Source organism: Zophobas morio, unplaced genomic scaffold (genome assembly GCF_036711695.1).
Source record: "Zophobas morio isolate AGI-343-1 ecotype UQ-CSIRO unplaced genomic scaffold, CSIRO_AGI_Zmor_V1 ptg000864l, whole genome shotgun sequence".
Lineage (NCBI taxonomy): Eukaryota > Metazoa > Arthropoda > Insecta > Coleoptera > Tenebrionidae > Zophobas > Zophobas morio.
This window is the reverse complement of record NW_026972966.1, coordinates 31,573-47,147: the sequence shown is the minus strand read 5'-3', so window position 1 is coordinate 47,147 and position 15,575 is coordinate 31,573.

The window sequence follows — 15,575 nt, the reverse complement described above, 5'->3', positions numbered from 1 at the left end:
AGAATTTTAACAGTTTTCTTGTATCTACGAACGCCAGAATGCATAAAATTGACATAAACGTCTCCTTTTCCTATTCTGAGTCGATTCTGCATGCTTTAAGTGTGTTTGGTGGCTCAGAACCATCAAAAAACGTTGAAATATAGTTCAAATTCAATAAAAATCGACAAAAATACAGTTTCTAGCTAAAATTTGATGGTTTCGTTGCACTTTCCGAGCCCGTTGGGTATCTGAGTGGCTTAAAAGTACAAGAAAACACTTCAAAAGTGACGTTTCTGAAGAATTTTAACAGTTTTCTTGTATCTACGAACGCCAGAATGCATAAAATTGACCTAAACGTCTCCTTTTCCTATTCTGAGTCGATTCTGCATGCTTTAAGTGTGTTTGGTGGCTCAGAACCATCAAAAAACGTTGAAATATAGTTCAAATTCAATAAAAATCGACAAAAATACAGTTTCTAGCTATAATTTTATGGTTTCGTTGCACTTTCCGAGCCCGTAGGGTATCTGAGTGGCTTAAAAGTACAAGAAAACACTTCAAAAGTGACGTTTCTGAAGAATTTTAACAGTTTTCTTGTATCTACGAACGCCAGAATGCATAAAATTGACCTAAACGTCTCCTTTTCCTATTCTGAGTCGATTCTGCATGCTTTAAGTGTGTTTGGTGGCTCAGAACCATCAAAAAACGTTGAAATATAGTTCAAATTCAATAAAAATCGACAAAAATACAGTTTCTAGCTAAAATTTGATGGTTTCGTTGCACTTTCCGAGCCCATAGGGTATCTGAGTGGCTTAAAAGTACAAGAAAACACTTCAAAAGTGACGTTTCTGAAGAATTTTAACAGTTTTCTTGTATCTACGAACGCCAGAATGCATAAAATTGACCTAAACGTCTCCTTTTCCTATTCTGAGTCGATTCTGCATGCTTTAAGTGTGTTTGGTGGCTCAGAACCATCAAAAAACGTTGAAATATAGTTCAAATTCAATAAAAATCGACAAAAATACAGTTTCTAGCTAAAATTTGATGGTTTCGTTGCACTTTCCGAGCCCGTAGGGTATCTGAGTGGCTTAAAAGTACAAGAAAACACTTCAAAAGTGACGTTTCTGAAGAATTTTAACAGTTTTCTTGTATCTAAGAACGCCAGAATGCATAAAATTGACCTAAACGTCTCCTTTTCCTATTCTGAGTCGATTCTGCATGCTTTAAGTGTGTTTGGTGGCTCAGAACCATCAAAAAACGTTGAAATATAGTTCAAATTCAATAAAAATCGACAAAAATACAGTTTCTAGCTAAAATTTGATGGTTTCGTTGCACTTTCCGAGCCCGTAGGGTATCTGAGTGGCTTAAAAGTACAAGAAAACACTTCAAAAGTGACGTTTCTGAAGAATTTTAACAGTTTTCTTGTATCTACGAACGCCAGAATGCATAAAATTGACCTAAACGTCTCCTTTTCCTGTTCTGAGTCGATTCTGCATGCTTTAAGTGTGTTTGGTGGCTCAGAACCATCAAAAAACGTTGAAATATAGTTCAAATTCAATAAAAATCGACAAAAATACAGTTTCTAGCTAAAATTTGATGGTTTCGTTGCACTTTCCGAGCCCGTAGGGTATCTGAGTGGCTTAAAAGTACAAGAAAACACTTCAAAAGTGACGTTTCTGAAGAATTTTAACAGTTTTCTTGTCTCTACGAACGCCAGAATGCATAAAATTGACCTAAACGTCTCCTTTTCCTATTCTGAGTCGATTCTGCATGCTTTAAGTGTGTTTGGTGGCTCAGAACCATCAAAAAACGTTGAAATATAGTTCAAATTCAATAAAAATCGACAAAAATACAGTTTCTAGCTAAAATTTGATGGTTTCGTTGCACTTTCCGAGCCCGTAGGGTATCTGAATGGCTTAAAAGTACAAGAAAACACTTCAAAAGTGACGTTTCTGAAGAATTTTAACAGTTTTCTTGTATCTAAGAACGCCAGAATGCATAAAATTGACCTAAACGTCTCCTTTTCCTATTCTGAGTCGATTCTGCATGCTTTAAGTGTGTTTGGTGGCTCAGAACCATCAAAAAACGTTGAAATATAGTTCAAATTCAATAAAAATCGACAAAAATACAGTTTCTAGCTAAAATTTGATGGTTTCGTTGCACTTTCCGAGCCCGTAGGGTATCTGAGTGGCTTAAAAGTACAAGAAAACACTTCAAAAGTGACGTTTCTGAAGAATTTTAACAGTTTTCTTGTATCTACGAACGCCAGAATGCATAAAATTGACCTAAACGTCTCCTTTTCCTGTTCTGAGTCGATTCTGCATGCTTTAAGTGTGTTTGGTGGCTCAGAACCATCAAAAAACGTTGAAATATAGTTCAAATTCAATAAAAATCGACAAAAATACAGTTTCTAGCTAAAATTTGATGGTTTCGTTGCACTTTCCGAGCCCGTAGGGTATCTGAGTGGCTTAAAAGTACAAGAAAACACTTCAAAAGTGACGTTTCTGAAGAATTTTAACAGTTTTCTTGTATCTACGAACGCCAGAATGCATAAAATTGACCTAAACGTCTCCTTTTCCTATTCTGAGTCGATTCTGCATGCTTTAAGTGTGTTTGGTGGCTCAGAACCATCAAAAAACGTTGAAATATAGTTCAAATTCGATAAAAATCGACAAAAATACAGTTTCTAGCTAAAATTTGATGGTTTCGTTGCACTTTCCGAGCCCGTAGGGTATCTGAATGGCTTAAAAGTACAAGAAAACACTTCAAAAGTGACGTTTCTGAAGAATTTTAACAGTTTTCTTGTATCTACGAACGCCAGAATGCATAAAATTGACCTAAACGTCTCCTTTTCCTATTCTGAGTTGATTCTGCATGCTTTAAGTGTGTTTGGTGGCTCAGAACCATCAAAAAACGTTGAAATATAGTTCAAATTCAATAAAAATCGACAAAAATACAGTTTCTAGCTAAAATTTGATGGTTTCGTTGCACTTTCCGAGCCCGTAGGGTATCTGAGTGGCTTAAAATTACAAGAAAACACTTCAAAAGTGACGTTTCTGAAGAATTTTAACAGTTTTCTTGTATCTACGAACGCCAGAATGCATAAAATTGACCTAAACGTCTCCTTTTCCTATTCTGAGTCGATTCTGCATGCTTTAAGTGTGTTTGGTGGCTCAGAACCATCAAAAAACGTTGAAATATAGTTCAAATTCAATAAAAATCGACAAAAATACAGTTTATAGCTAAAATTTGATGGTTTCGTTGCACTTTCCGAGCCCGTAGGGTATCTGAGTGGCTTAAAAGTACAAGAAAACACTTCAAAAGTGACGTTTCTGAAGAATTTTAACAGTTTTCTTGTATCTACGAACGCCAGAATGCATAAAATTGACCTAAACGTCTCCTTTTCCTATTCTGAGTCGATTCTGCATGCTTTAAGTGTGTTTGGTGGCTCAGAACCATCAAAAAACGTTGAAATATAGTTCAAATTCAATAAAAATCGACAAAAATACAGTTTCTAGCTAAAATTTGATGGTTTCGTTGCACTTTCCGAGCCCGTAGGGTATCTGAGTGGCTTAAAAGTACAAGAAAACACTTCAAAAGTGACGTTTCTGAAGAATTTTAACGGTTTTCTTGTATCTACGAACGCCAGAATGCATAAAATTGGCCTAAACGTCTCCTTTTCCTATTCTGAGTCGATTCTGCATGCTTTAAGTGTGTTTGGTGGCTCAGAACAATCAAAAAACGTTGAAATATAGTTCAAATTCAATAAAAATCGACAAAAATACAGTTTCTAGCTAAAATTTGATGGTTTCGTTGCACTTTCCGAGCCCGTAGGATATCTGAGTGGCTTAAAAGTACAAGAAAACACTTCAAAAGTGACGTTTCTGAAGAATTTTAACAGTTTTCTTGTATCTACGAACGCCAGAATGCATAAAATTGACCTAAACGTCTCCTTTTCCTATTCTGAGTCGATTCTGCATGCTTTAAGTGTGTTTGGTGGCTCAGAACCATCAAAAAACGTTGAAATATAGTTCAAATTCAATAAAAATCGACAAAAATACAGTTTCTAGCTAAAATTTGATGGTTTCGTTGCACTTTCCGAGCCCGTAGGGTATCTGAGTGGCTTAAAAGTACAAGAAAACAATTCAAAAGTGACGTTTCTGAAGAATTTTAACAGTTTTCTTGTATCTACGAACGCCAGAATGCATAAAATTGACCTAAACGTCTCCTTTTCCTATTCTGAGGCGATTCTGCATGCTTTAAGTGTGTTTGGTGGCTCAGAACCATCAAAAAACGTTGAAATGTAGTTCAAATTCAATAAAAATCGACAGAAATACAGTTTCTAGCTAAAATTTGATGGTTTCGTTGCACTTTCCGAGCCCGTAGGGTATCTGAGTGGCTTAAAAGTACAAGAAAACACTTCAAAAGTGACGTTTCTGAAGAATTTTAACAGTTTTCTTGTATCTAAGAACGCCAGAATGCATAAAATTGACCTAAACGTCTCCTTTTCCTATTCTGAGTCGATTCTGCATGCTTTAAGTGTGTTTGGTGGCTCAGAACCATCAAAAAACGTTGAAATATAGTTCAAATTCAATAAAAATCGACAAAAATACAGTTTCTAGCTAAAATTTGATGGTTTCGTTGCACTTTCCGAGCCCGTAGGGTATCTGAGTGGCTTAAAAGTACAAGAAAACACTTCAAAAGTGACGTTTCTGAAGAATTTTAACAGTTTTCTTGTATCTACGAACGCCAGAATGCATAAAATTGACCTAAACGTCTCCTTTTCCTGTTCTGAGTCGATTCTGCATGCTTTAAGTGTGTTTGGTGGCTCAGAACCATCAAAAAACGTTGAAATATAGTTCAAATTCAATAAAAATCGACAAAAATACAGTTTCTAGCTAAAATTTGATGGTTTCGTTGCACTTTCCGAGCCCGTAGGGTATCTGAGTGGCTTAAAAGTACAAGAAAACACTTCAAAAGTGACGTTTCTGAAGAATTTTAACAGTTTTCTTGTATCTACGAACGCCAGAATGCATAAAATTGACCTAAACGTCTCCTTTTCCTATTCTGAGTCGATTCTGCATGCTTTAAGTGTGTTTGGTGGCTCAGAACCATCAAAAAACGTTGAAATATAGTTCAAATTCAATAAAAATCGACAAAAATACAGTTTCTAGCTAAAATTTGATGGTTTCGTTGCACTTTCCGAGCCCGTAGGGTATCTGAATGGCTTAAAAGTACAAGAAAACACTTCAAAAGTGACGTTTCTGAAGAATTTTAACAGTTTTCTTGTATCTACGAACGCCAGAATGCATAAAATTGACCTAAACGTCTCCTTTTCCTATTCTGAGTTGATTCTGCATGCTTTAAGTGTGTTTGGTGGCTCAGAACTATCAAAAAACGTTGAAATATAGTTCAAATTCAATAAAAATCGACAAAAATACAGTTTCTAGCTAAAATTTGATGGTTTCGTTGCACTTTCCGAGCCCGTAGGGTATCTGAGTGGCTTAAAATTACAAGAAAACACTTCAAAAGTGACGTTTCTGAAGAATTTTAACAGTTTTTTTGTATCTACGAACGCCAGAATGCATAAAATTGACCTAAACGTCTCCTTTTCCTATTCTGAGTCGATTCTGCATGCTTTAAGTGTGTTTGGTGGCTCAGAACCATCAAAAAACGTTGAAATATAGTTCAAATTCAATAAAAATCGACAAAAATACAGTTTCTAGCTAAAATTTGATGGTTTCGTTGCACTTTCCGAGCCCATAGGGTATCTGAGTGGCTTAAAAGTACAAGAAAACACTTCAAAAGTGACGTTTCTGAAGAATTTTAACAGTTTTCTTGTATCTACGAACGCCAGAATGCATAAAATTGACCTAAACGTCTCCTTTTCCTATTCTGAGTCGATTCTGCATGCTTTAAGTGTGTTTGGTGGCTCAGAACCATCAAAAAACGTTGAAATATAGTTCAAATTCAATAAAAATCGACAAAAATACAGTTTCTAGCTAAAATTTGATGGTTTCGTTGCACTTTCCGAGCCCGTAGGGTATCTGAGTGGCTTAAAAGTACAAGAAAACACTTCAAAAGTGACGTTTCTGAAGAATTTTAACAGTTTTCTTGTATCTAAGAACGCCAGAATGCATAAAATTGACCTAAACGTCTCCTTTTCCTATTCTGAGTCGATTCTGCATGCTTTAAGTGTGTTTGGTGGCTCAGAACCATCAAAAAACGTTGAAATATAGTTCAAATTCAATAAAAATCGACAAAAATACAGTTTCTAGCTAAAATTTGATGGTTTCGTTGCACTTTCCGAGCCCGTAGGGTATCTGAGTGGCTTAAAAGTACAAGAAAACACTTCAAAAGTGACGTTTCTGAAGAATTTTAACAGTTTTCTTGTATCTACGAACGCCAGAATGCATAAAATTGACCTAAACGTCTCCTTTTCCTGTTCTGAGTCGATTCTGCATGCTTTAAGTGTGTTTGGTGGCTCAGAACCATCAAAAAACGTTGAAATATAGTTCAAATTCAATAAAAATCGACAAAAATACAGTTTCTAGCTAAAATTTGATGGTTTCGTTGCACTTTCCGAGCCCGTAGGGTATCTGAGTGGCTTAAAAGTACAAGAAAACACTTCAAAAGTGACGTTTCTGAAGAATTTTAACAGTTTTCTTGTATCTACGAACGCCAGAATGCATAAAATTGACCTAAACGTCTCCTTTTCCTATTCTGAGTCGATTCTGCATGCTTTAAGTGTGTTTGGTGGCTCAGAACCATCAAAAAACGTTGAAATATAGTTCAAATTCGATAAAAATCGACAAAAATACAGTTTCTAGCTAAAATTTGATGGTTTCGTTGCACTTTCCGAGCCCGTAGGGTATCTGAATGGCTTAAAAGTACAAGAAAACACTTCAAAAGTGACGTTTCTAAAGAATTTTAACAGTTTTCTTGTATCTACGAACGCCAGAATGCATAAAATTGACCTAAACGTCTCCTTTTCCTATTCTGAGTTGATTCTGCATGCTTTAAGTGTGTTTGGTGGCTCAGAACCATCAAAAAACGTTGAAATATAGTTCAAATTCAATAAAAATCGACAAAAATACAGTTTCTAGCTAAAATTTGATGGTTTCGTTGCACTTTCCGAGCCCGTAGGGTATCTGAGTGGCTTAAAATTACAAGAAAACACTTCAAAAGTGACGTTTCTGAAGAATTTTAACAGTTTTCTTGTATCTACGAACGCCAGAATGCATAAAATTGACCTAAACGTCTCCTTTTCCTATTCTGAGTCGATTCTGCATGCTTTAAGTGTGTTTGGTGGCTCAGAACCATCAAAAAACGTTGAAATATAGTTCAAATTCAATAAAAATCGACAAAAATACAGTTTATAGCTAAAATTTGATGGTTTCGTTGCACTTTCCGAGCCCGTAGGGTATCTGAGTGGCTTAAAAGTACAAGAAAACACTTCAAAAGTGACGTTTCTGAAGAATTTTAACAGTTTTCTTGTATCTACGAACGCCAGAATGCATAAAATTGACCTAAACGTCTCCTTTTCCTATTCTGAGTCGATTCTGCATGCTTTAAGTGTGTTTGGTGGCTCAGAACCATCAAAAAACGTTGAAATATAGTTCAAATTCAATAAAAATCGACAAAAATACAGTTTCTAGCTAAAATTTGATGGTTTCGTTGCACTTTCCGAGCCCGTAGGGTATCTGAGTGGCTTAAAAGTACAAGAAAACACTTCAAAAGTGACGTTTCTGAAGAATTTTAACAGTTTTCTTGTATCTACGAACGCCAGAATGCATAAAATTGGCCTAAACGTCTCCTTTTCCTATTCTGAGTCGATTCTGCATGCTTTAAGTGTGTTTGGTGGCTCAGAACCATCAAAAAACGTTGAAATATAGTTCAAATTCAATAAAAATCGACAAAAATACAGTTTCTAGCTAAAATTTGATGGTTTCGTTGCACTTTCCGAGCCCGTAGGATATCTGAGTGGCTTAAAAGTACAAGAAAACACTTCAAAAGTGACGTTTCTGAAGAATTTTAACAGTTTTCTTGTATCTACGAACGCCAGAATGCATAAAATTGACCTAAACGTCTCCTTTTCCTATTCTGAGTCGATTCTGCATGCTTTAAGTGTGTTTGGTGGCTCAGAACCATCAAAAAACGTTGAAATATAGTTCAAATTCAATAAAAATCGACAAAAATACAGTTTCTAGCTAAAATTTGATGGTTTCGTTGCACTTTCCGAGCCCGTAGGGTATCTGAGTGGCTTAAAAGTACAAGAAAACAATTCAAAAGTGACGTTTCTGAAGAATTTTAACAGTTTTCTTGTATCTACGAACGCCAGAATGCATAAAATTGACCTAAACGTCTCCTTTTCCTATTCTGAGGCGATTCTGCATGCTTTAAGTGTGTTTGGTGGCTCAGAACCATCAAAAAACGTTGAAATGTAGTTCAAATTCAATAAAAATCGACAGAAATACAGTTTCTAGCTAAAATTTGATGGTTTCGTTGCACTTTCCGAGCCCGTTGGGTATCTGAGTGGCTTAAAAGTACAAGAAAACACTTCAAAAGTGACGTTTCTGAAGAATTTTAACAGTTTTCTTGTATCTACGAACGCCAGAATGCATAAAATTGACCTAAACCTCTCCTTTTCCTATTCTGAGTCGATTCTGCATGCTTTAAGTGTGTTTGGTGGCTCAGAACCATCAAAAAACGTTGAAATATAGTTCAAATTCAATAAAAATCGACAAAAATACAGTTTCTAGCTAAAATTTGATGGTTTCGTTGCACTTTCCGAGCCCGTAGGGTATCTGAGTGGCTTAAAAGTACAAGAAAACACTTCAAAAGTGACGTTTCTGAAGAATTTTAACAGTTTTCTTGTATCTACGAACGCCAGAATGCATAAAATTGACCTAAACGTCTCCTTTTCCTATTCTGAGTCGATTCTGCATGCTTTAAGTGTGTTTGGTGGCTCAGAACCATCAAAAAACGTTGAAATATAGTTCAAATTCAATAAAAATCGACAAAAATACAGTTTCTAGCTAAAATTTGATGGTTTCGTTGCACTTTCCGAGCCCGTAGGGTATCTGAGTGGCTTAAAAGTACAAGAAAACACTTCAAAAGTGACGTTTCTGAAGAATTTTAACAGTTTTCTTGTATCTACGAACGCCAGAATGCATAAAATTGACCTAAACGTCTCCTTTTCCTATTCTGAGTCGATTCTGCATGCTTTAAGTGTGTTTGGTGGCTCAGAACCATCAAAAAACGTTGAAATATAGTTCAAATTCAATAAAAATCGACAAAAATACAGTTTCTAGCTAAAATTTGATGGTTTCGTTGCACTTTCCGAGCCCGTAGGGTATCTGAGTGGCTTAAAAGTACAAGAAAACACTTCAAAAGTGACGTTTCTGAAGAATTTTAACAGTTTTCTTGTATCTACGAACGCCAGAATGCATAAAATTGACCTAAACGTCTCTTTTTCCTATTCTGAGTCGATTCTGCATGCTTTAAGTGTGTTTGGTGGCTCAGAACCATCAAAAAACGTTGAAATATAGTTCAAATTCAATAAAAATCGACAAAAATACAGTTTCTAGCTAAAATTTGATGGTTTCGTTGCACTTTCCGAGCCCGTAGGGTATCTGAGTGGCTTAAAAGTACAAGAAAACACTTCAAAAGTGACGTTTCTGAAGAATTTTAACACTTTTCTTGTATCTACGAACGCCAGAATGCATAAAATTGACCTAAACGTCTCCTTTTCCTATTCTGAGTCGATTCTGCATGCTTTAAGTGTGTTTGGTGGCTCAGAACCATCAAAAAACGTTGAAATATAGTTCAAATTCAATAAAAATCGACAAAAATACAGTTTCTAGCTAAAATTTGATGGTTTCGTTGCACTTTCCGAGCCCGTAGGGTATCTGAGTGGCTTAAAAGTACAAGAAAACACTTCAAAAGTGACGTTTCTGAAGAATTTTAACAGTTTTCTTGTATCTACGAACGCCAGAATGCATAAAATTGACCTAAACGTCTCCTTTTCCTATTCTGAGTCGATTCTGCATGCTTTAAGAGTGTTTGGTGGCTCAGAACCATCAAAAAATGTTGAAATATAGTTCAAATTCAATAAAAATCGACAAAAATACAGTTTCTAGCTAAAATTTGATGGTTTCGTTGCACTTTCCGAACCCGTAGGGTATCTGAGTGGCTTAAAAGTACAAGAAAACACTTCAAAAGTGACGTTTCTGAAGAATTTTAACAGTTTTCTTGTATCTACGAACGCCAGAATGCATAAAATTGACCTAAACGTCTCCTTTTCCTATTCTGAGTCGATTCTGCATGCTTTAAGTGTGTTTGGTGGCTCAGAACCATCAAAAAACGTTGAAATATAGTTCAAATTCAATAAAAATCGACAAAAATACAGTTTCTAGCTAAAATTTGATGGTTTCGTTGCACTTTCCGAGCCCGTAGGGTATCTGAGTGGCTTAAAAGTACAAGAAAACACTTCAAAAGTGACGTTTCTGAAGAATTTTAACAGTTTTCTTGTATCTACGAACGCCAGAATGCATAAAATTGACCTAAACGTCTCCTTTTCCTATTCTGAGTTGATTCTGCATGCTTTAAGTGTGTTTGGTGGCTCAGAACCATCAAAAAACGTTGAAATATAGTTCAAATTCAATAAAAATCGACAAAAATACAGTTTCTAGCTAAAATTTGATGGTTTCGTTGCACTTTCCGAGCCCGTAGGGTATCTGAGTGGCTTAAAAGTACAAGAAAACACTTCAAAAGTGACGTTTCTGAAGAATTTTAACAGTTTTCTTGTATCTACGAACGCCAGAATGCATAAAATTGACCTAAACGTCTCCTTTTCCTATTCTGAGTCGATTCTGCATGCTTTAAGTGTGTTTGGTGGCTCAGAACCATCAAAAAACGTTGAAATATAGTTCAAATTCAATAAAAATCGACAAAAATACAGTTTCTAGCTAAAATTTGATGGTTTCGTTACACTTTCCGAGCCCATAGGGTATCTGAGTGGCTTAAAAGTACAAGAAAACACTTCAAAAGTGACGTTTCTGAAGAATTTTAACAGTTTTCTTGTATCTACGAACGCCAGAATGCATAAAATTGACCTAAACGTCTCCTTTCCTATTCTGAGTCGATTCTGCATGCTTTAAGTGTGTTTGGTGGCTCAGAACCATCAAAAAACGTTGAAATATAGTTCAAATTCAATAAAAATCGACAAAAATACAGTTTCCAGCTAAAATTTGATGGTTTCGTTGCACTTTCCGAGCCCGTAGGGTATCTGAGTGGCTTAAAAGTACAAGAAAACACTTCAAAAGTGACGTTTCTGAAGAATTTTAACAGTTTTCTTGTATCTACGAACGCCAGAATGCATAAAATTGACCTAAACGTCTCCTTTTCCTATTCTGAGTCGATTCTGCATGCTCTAAGTGTGTTTGGTGGCTCAGAACCATCAAAAAACGTTGAAATATAGTTCAAATTCAATAAAAATCGACAAAAATACAGTTTCTAGCTAAAATTTGATGGTTTCGTAGCACTTTCCGAGCCCGTAGGGTATCTGAGTGGCTTAAAAGTACAAGAAAACACTTCAAAAGTGACGTTTCTGAAGAATTTTAACAGTTTTCTTGTATCTACGAACGCCAGAATGCATAAAATTGACCTAAACGTCTCCTTTTCCTATTCTGAGTCGATTCTGCATGCTTTAAGTGTGTTTGGTGGCTCAGAAACATCAAAAAACGTTGAAATATAGTTCAAATTCAATAAAAATCGACAAAAATACAGTTTCTAGCTAAAATTTGATTCTTTCGTTGCACTTTCCGAGCCCGTAGGGTATCTGAGTGGCTTAAAAGTACAAGAAAACACTTCAAAAGTGACGTTTCTGAAGAATTTTAACAGTTTTCTTGTATCTACGAACGCCAGAATGCATAAAATTGACCTAAACGTCTCCTTTTCCTATTCTGAGTCGATTCTGCATGCTTTAAGTGTGTTTGGTGGCTCAGAACCATCAAAAAACGTTGAAATATAGTTCAAATTCAATAAAAATCGACAAAAATACAGTTTCTAGCTAAAATTTGATGGTTTCGTTGCACTTTCCGAGCCCGTAGGGTTTCTGAGTGGCTTAAAAGTACAAGAAAACACTTCAAAAGTGACGTTTCAGAAGAATTTTAACAGTTTTCTTGTATCTACGAACGCCAGAATGCATAAAATTGACCTAAACGTCTCCTTTTCCTATTCTGAGTCGATTCTGCATGCTTTAAGTGTGTTTGGTGGCTCAGAACCATCAAAAAACGTTGAAATATAGTTCAAATTCAATAAAAATCGACAAAAATACAGTTTCTAGCTAAAATTTGATGGTTTCGTTGCACTTTCCGAGCCCGTTGGGTATCTGAGTGGTTTAAAAGTACAAGAAAACACTTCAAAAGTGACGTTTCTGAAGAATTTTAACAGTTTTCTTGTATCTACGAACGCCAGAATGCATAAAATTGACCTAAACGTCTCCTTTTCCTATTCTGAGTCGATTCTGCATGCTTTAAGTGTGTTTTGTGGCTCAGAACCATCAAAAAACGTTGAAATATAGTTCAAATTCAATAAAAATCGACAAAAATACAGTTTTTAGCTAAAATTTGATGCTTTCGTTGCACTTTCCGAGCCCGTCGGGTATCTGAGTGGCTTAAAAGTACAAGAAAACACTTCAAAAGTGACGTTTCTGAAGAATTTTAACAGTTTTCTTGTATCTACGAACGCCAGAATGCATAAAATTGACCTAAATGTCTCCTTTTCCTATTCTGAGTCGATTCTGCATGCTTTAAGTGTGTTTGGTGGCTCAGAACCATCAAAAAACGTTGAAATATAGTTCAAATTCAATAAAAATCGACAAAAATACAGTTTCTAGCTAAAATTTGATGGTTTCGTTGCACTTTCCGAGCCCGTAGGGTATCTGAGTGGCTTAAAAGTACAAGAAAACACTTCAAAAGTGACGTTTCTGAAAAATTTTAACAGTTTTCTTGTATCTACGAACGCCAGAATGCATAAAATTGACCTAAACGTCTCCTTTTCCTATTCTGAGTCGATTCTGCATGCTTTAAGTGTGTTTGGTGGCTCAGAACAATCAAAAAACATTGAAATATAGTTCAAATTCAATAAAAATCGACAAAAATACAGTTTCTAGCTAAAATTTGATGGTTTCGTTGCACTTTCCGAGCCCGTTGGGTATCTGAGTGGCTTAAAAGTACAAGAAAACACTTCAAAAGTGACGTTTCTGAAGAATTTTAAAAGTTTTCTTGTATCTACGAACGCCAGAATGCATAAAATTGACCTAAACGTCTCCTTTTCCTATTCTGAGTCGATTCTGCATGCTTTAAGTGTGTTTGGTGGCTCAGAACCATCAAAAAACGTTGAAATATAGTTCAAATGCAATAAAAATCGACAAAAATACAGTTTCTAGCTAAAATTTGATGGTTTCGTTGCACTTTCCGAGCCCGTAGGGTATCTGAGTGGCTTAAAAGTACAAGAAATCACTTCAAAAGTGACGTTTCTGAAGAATTTTAACAGTTTTCTTGTATCTACGAACGCCAGAATGCATAAAATTGACCTAAACGTCTCCTTTTCCTATTCTGAGTCGATTTTTCATGCTTTAAGTGTGTTTGGTGGCTCAGAACCATCAAAAAACGTTGAAATATAGTTCAAATTCAATAAAAATCGACAAAAATACAGTTTCTAGCTAAAATTTGATGGTTTCGTTGCACTTTCCGAGCCCGTTGGGTATCTGAGTGGCTTAAAAGTACAAGAAAACACTTCAAAAGTGACGTTTCTGAAGAATTTTAACAGTTTTCTTGTATCTACGAACGCCAGAATGCATAAAATTGACCTAAACGTCTCCTTTTCCTATTCTGAGTCGATTCTGCATGCTTTAAGTGTGTTTGGTGGCTCAGAACCATCAAAAAACTTTGAAATATAGTTCAAATTCAATTAAAATCGACAAAAATACAGTTTCTAGCTAAAATTTTATGGTTTCGTTGCACTTTCCGAGCCCGTAGGGTATCTGAGTGGCTTAAAAGTACAAGAAAACACTTCAAAAGTGACGTTTCTGAAGAATTTTAACAGTTTTCTTGTATCTACGAACGCCAGAATGCATAAAATTGACCTAAACGTCTCCTTTTCCTATTCTGAGTCGATTCTGCATGCTTTAAGTGTGTTTGGTGGCTCAGAACCATCAAAAAACGTTGAAATATAGTTCAAATTCAATAAAAATCGACAAAAATACAGTTTCTAGCTAAAATTTGATGGTTTCGTTGCACTTTCCGAGCCCGTAGGGTATCTGAGTGGCTTAAAAGTACAAGAAAACACTTCAAAAGTGACGTTTCTGAAGAATTTTAACAGTTTTCTTGTATCTACGAACGCCAGAATGCATAAAATTGACCTAAACATCTCCTTTTCCTATTCTGAGTCGATTCTGCATGCTTTAAGTGTGTTTGGTGGATCAGAACCATCAAAAAACGTTGAAATATAGTTCAAATTCAATAAAAATCGACAAAAATACAGTTTCTAGCTAAAATTTGATGGTTTCGTTGCACTTTCCGAGCCCGTAGGGTATCTGAGTGGCTTAAAAGTACAAGAAAACACTTAAAAAGTGACGTTTCTGAAGAATTTTAACAGTTTTCTTGTATCTACGAACGCCAGAATGCATAAAATTGACCTAAACGTCTCCTTTTCCTATTCTGAGTCGATTCTGCATGCTTTAAGTGTGTTTGGTGGCTCAGAACCATCAAAAAACGTTGAAATATAGTTCAAATTCAATAAAAATCGACAAAAATACAGTTTCTAGCTAAAATTTTATGGTTTCGTTGCACTTTCCGAGCCCGTAGGGTATCTGAGTGGCTTAAAAGTACAAGAAAACACTTCAAAAGTGACGTTTCTGAAGAATTTTAACAGTTTTCTTGTATCTACGAACGCCAGAATGCATAAAATTGACCTAAACGTCTCCTTTTCCTATTCTGAGTCGATTCTGCATGCTTTAAGTGTGTTTGGTGGCTCAGAACCATCAAAAAACGTTGAAATATAGTTCAAATTCAATAAAAATCGACAAAAATACAGTTTCTAGCTAAAATTTGATGGTTTCGTTGCACTTTCCGAGCCCGTAGGGTATCTGAGTGGCTTAAAAGTACAAGAAAACACTTCAAAAGTGACGTTTCTGAAGAATTTTAACAGTTTTCTTGTATCTACGAACGCCAGAATGCATAAAATTGACCTAAACGTCTCCTTTTCCTATTCTGAGTCGATTCTGCATGCTTTAAGTGTGTTTGGTGGCTCAGAACCATCAAAAAACGTTGAAATATAGTTCAAATTCAATAAAAATCGACAAAAATACAGTTTCTAGCTAAAATTTGATGGTTTCGTTGCACTTTCCGAGCCCGTAGGGTATCTGAGTGGCTTAAAAGTACAAGAAAACACTTCAAAAGTGACGTTTCTGAAGAATTTTAACAGTTTTCTTGTATCTACGAACGCCAGAATGCATAAAATTGACCTAAACGTCTCCTTTTCCTATTCTGAGTCGATTCTGCATGCTTTAAGTGTGTTTGGTGGCTCAGAAC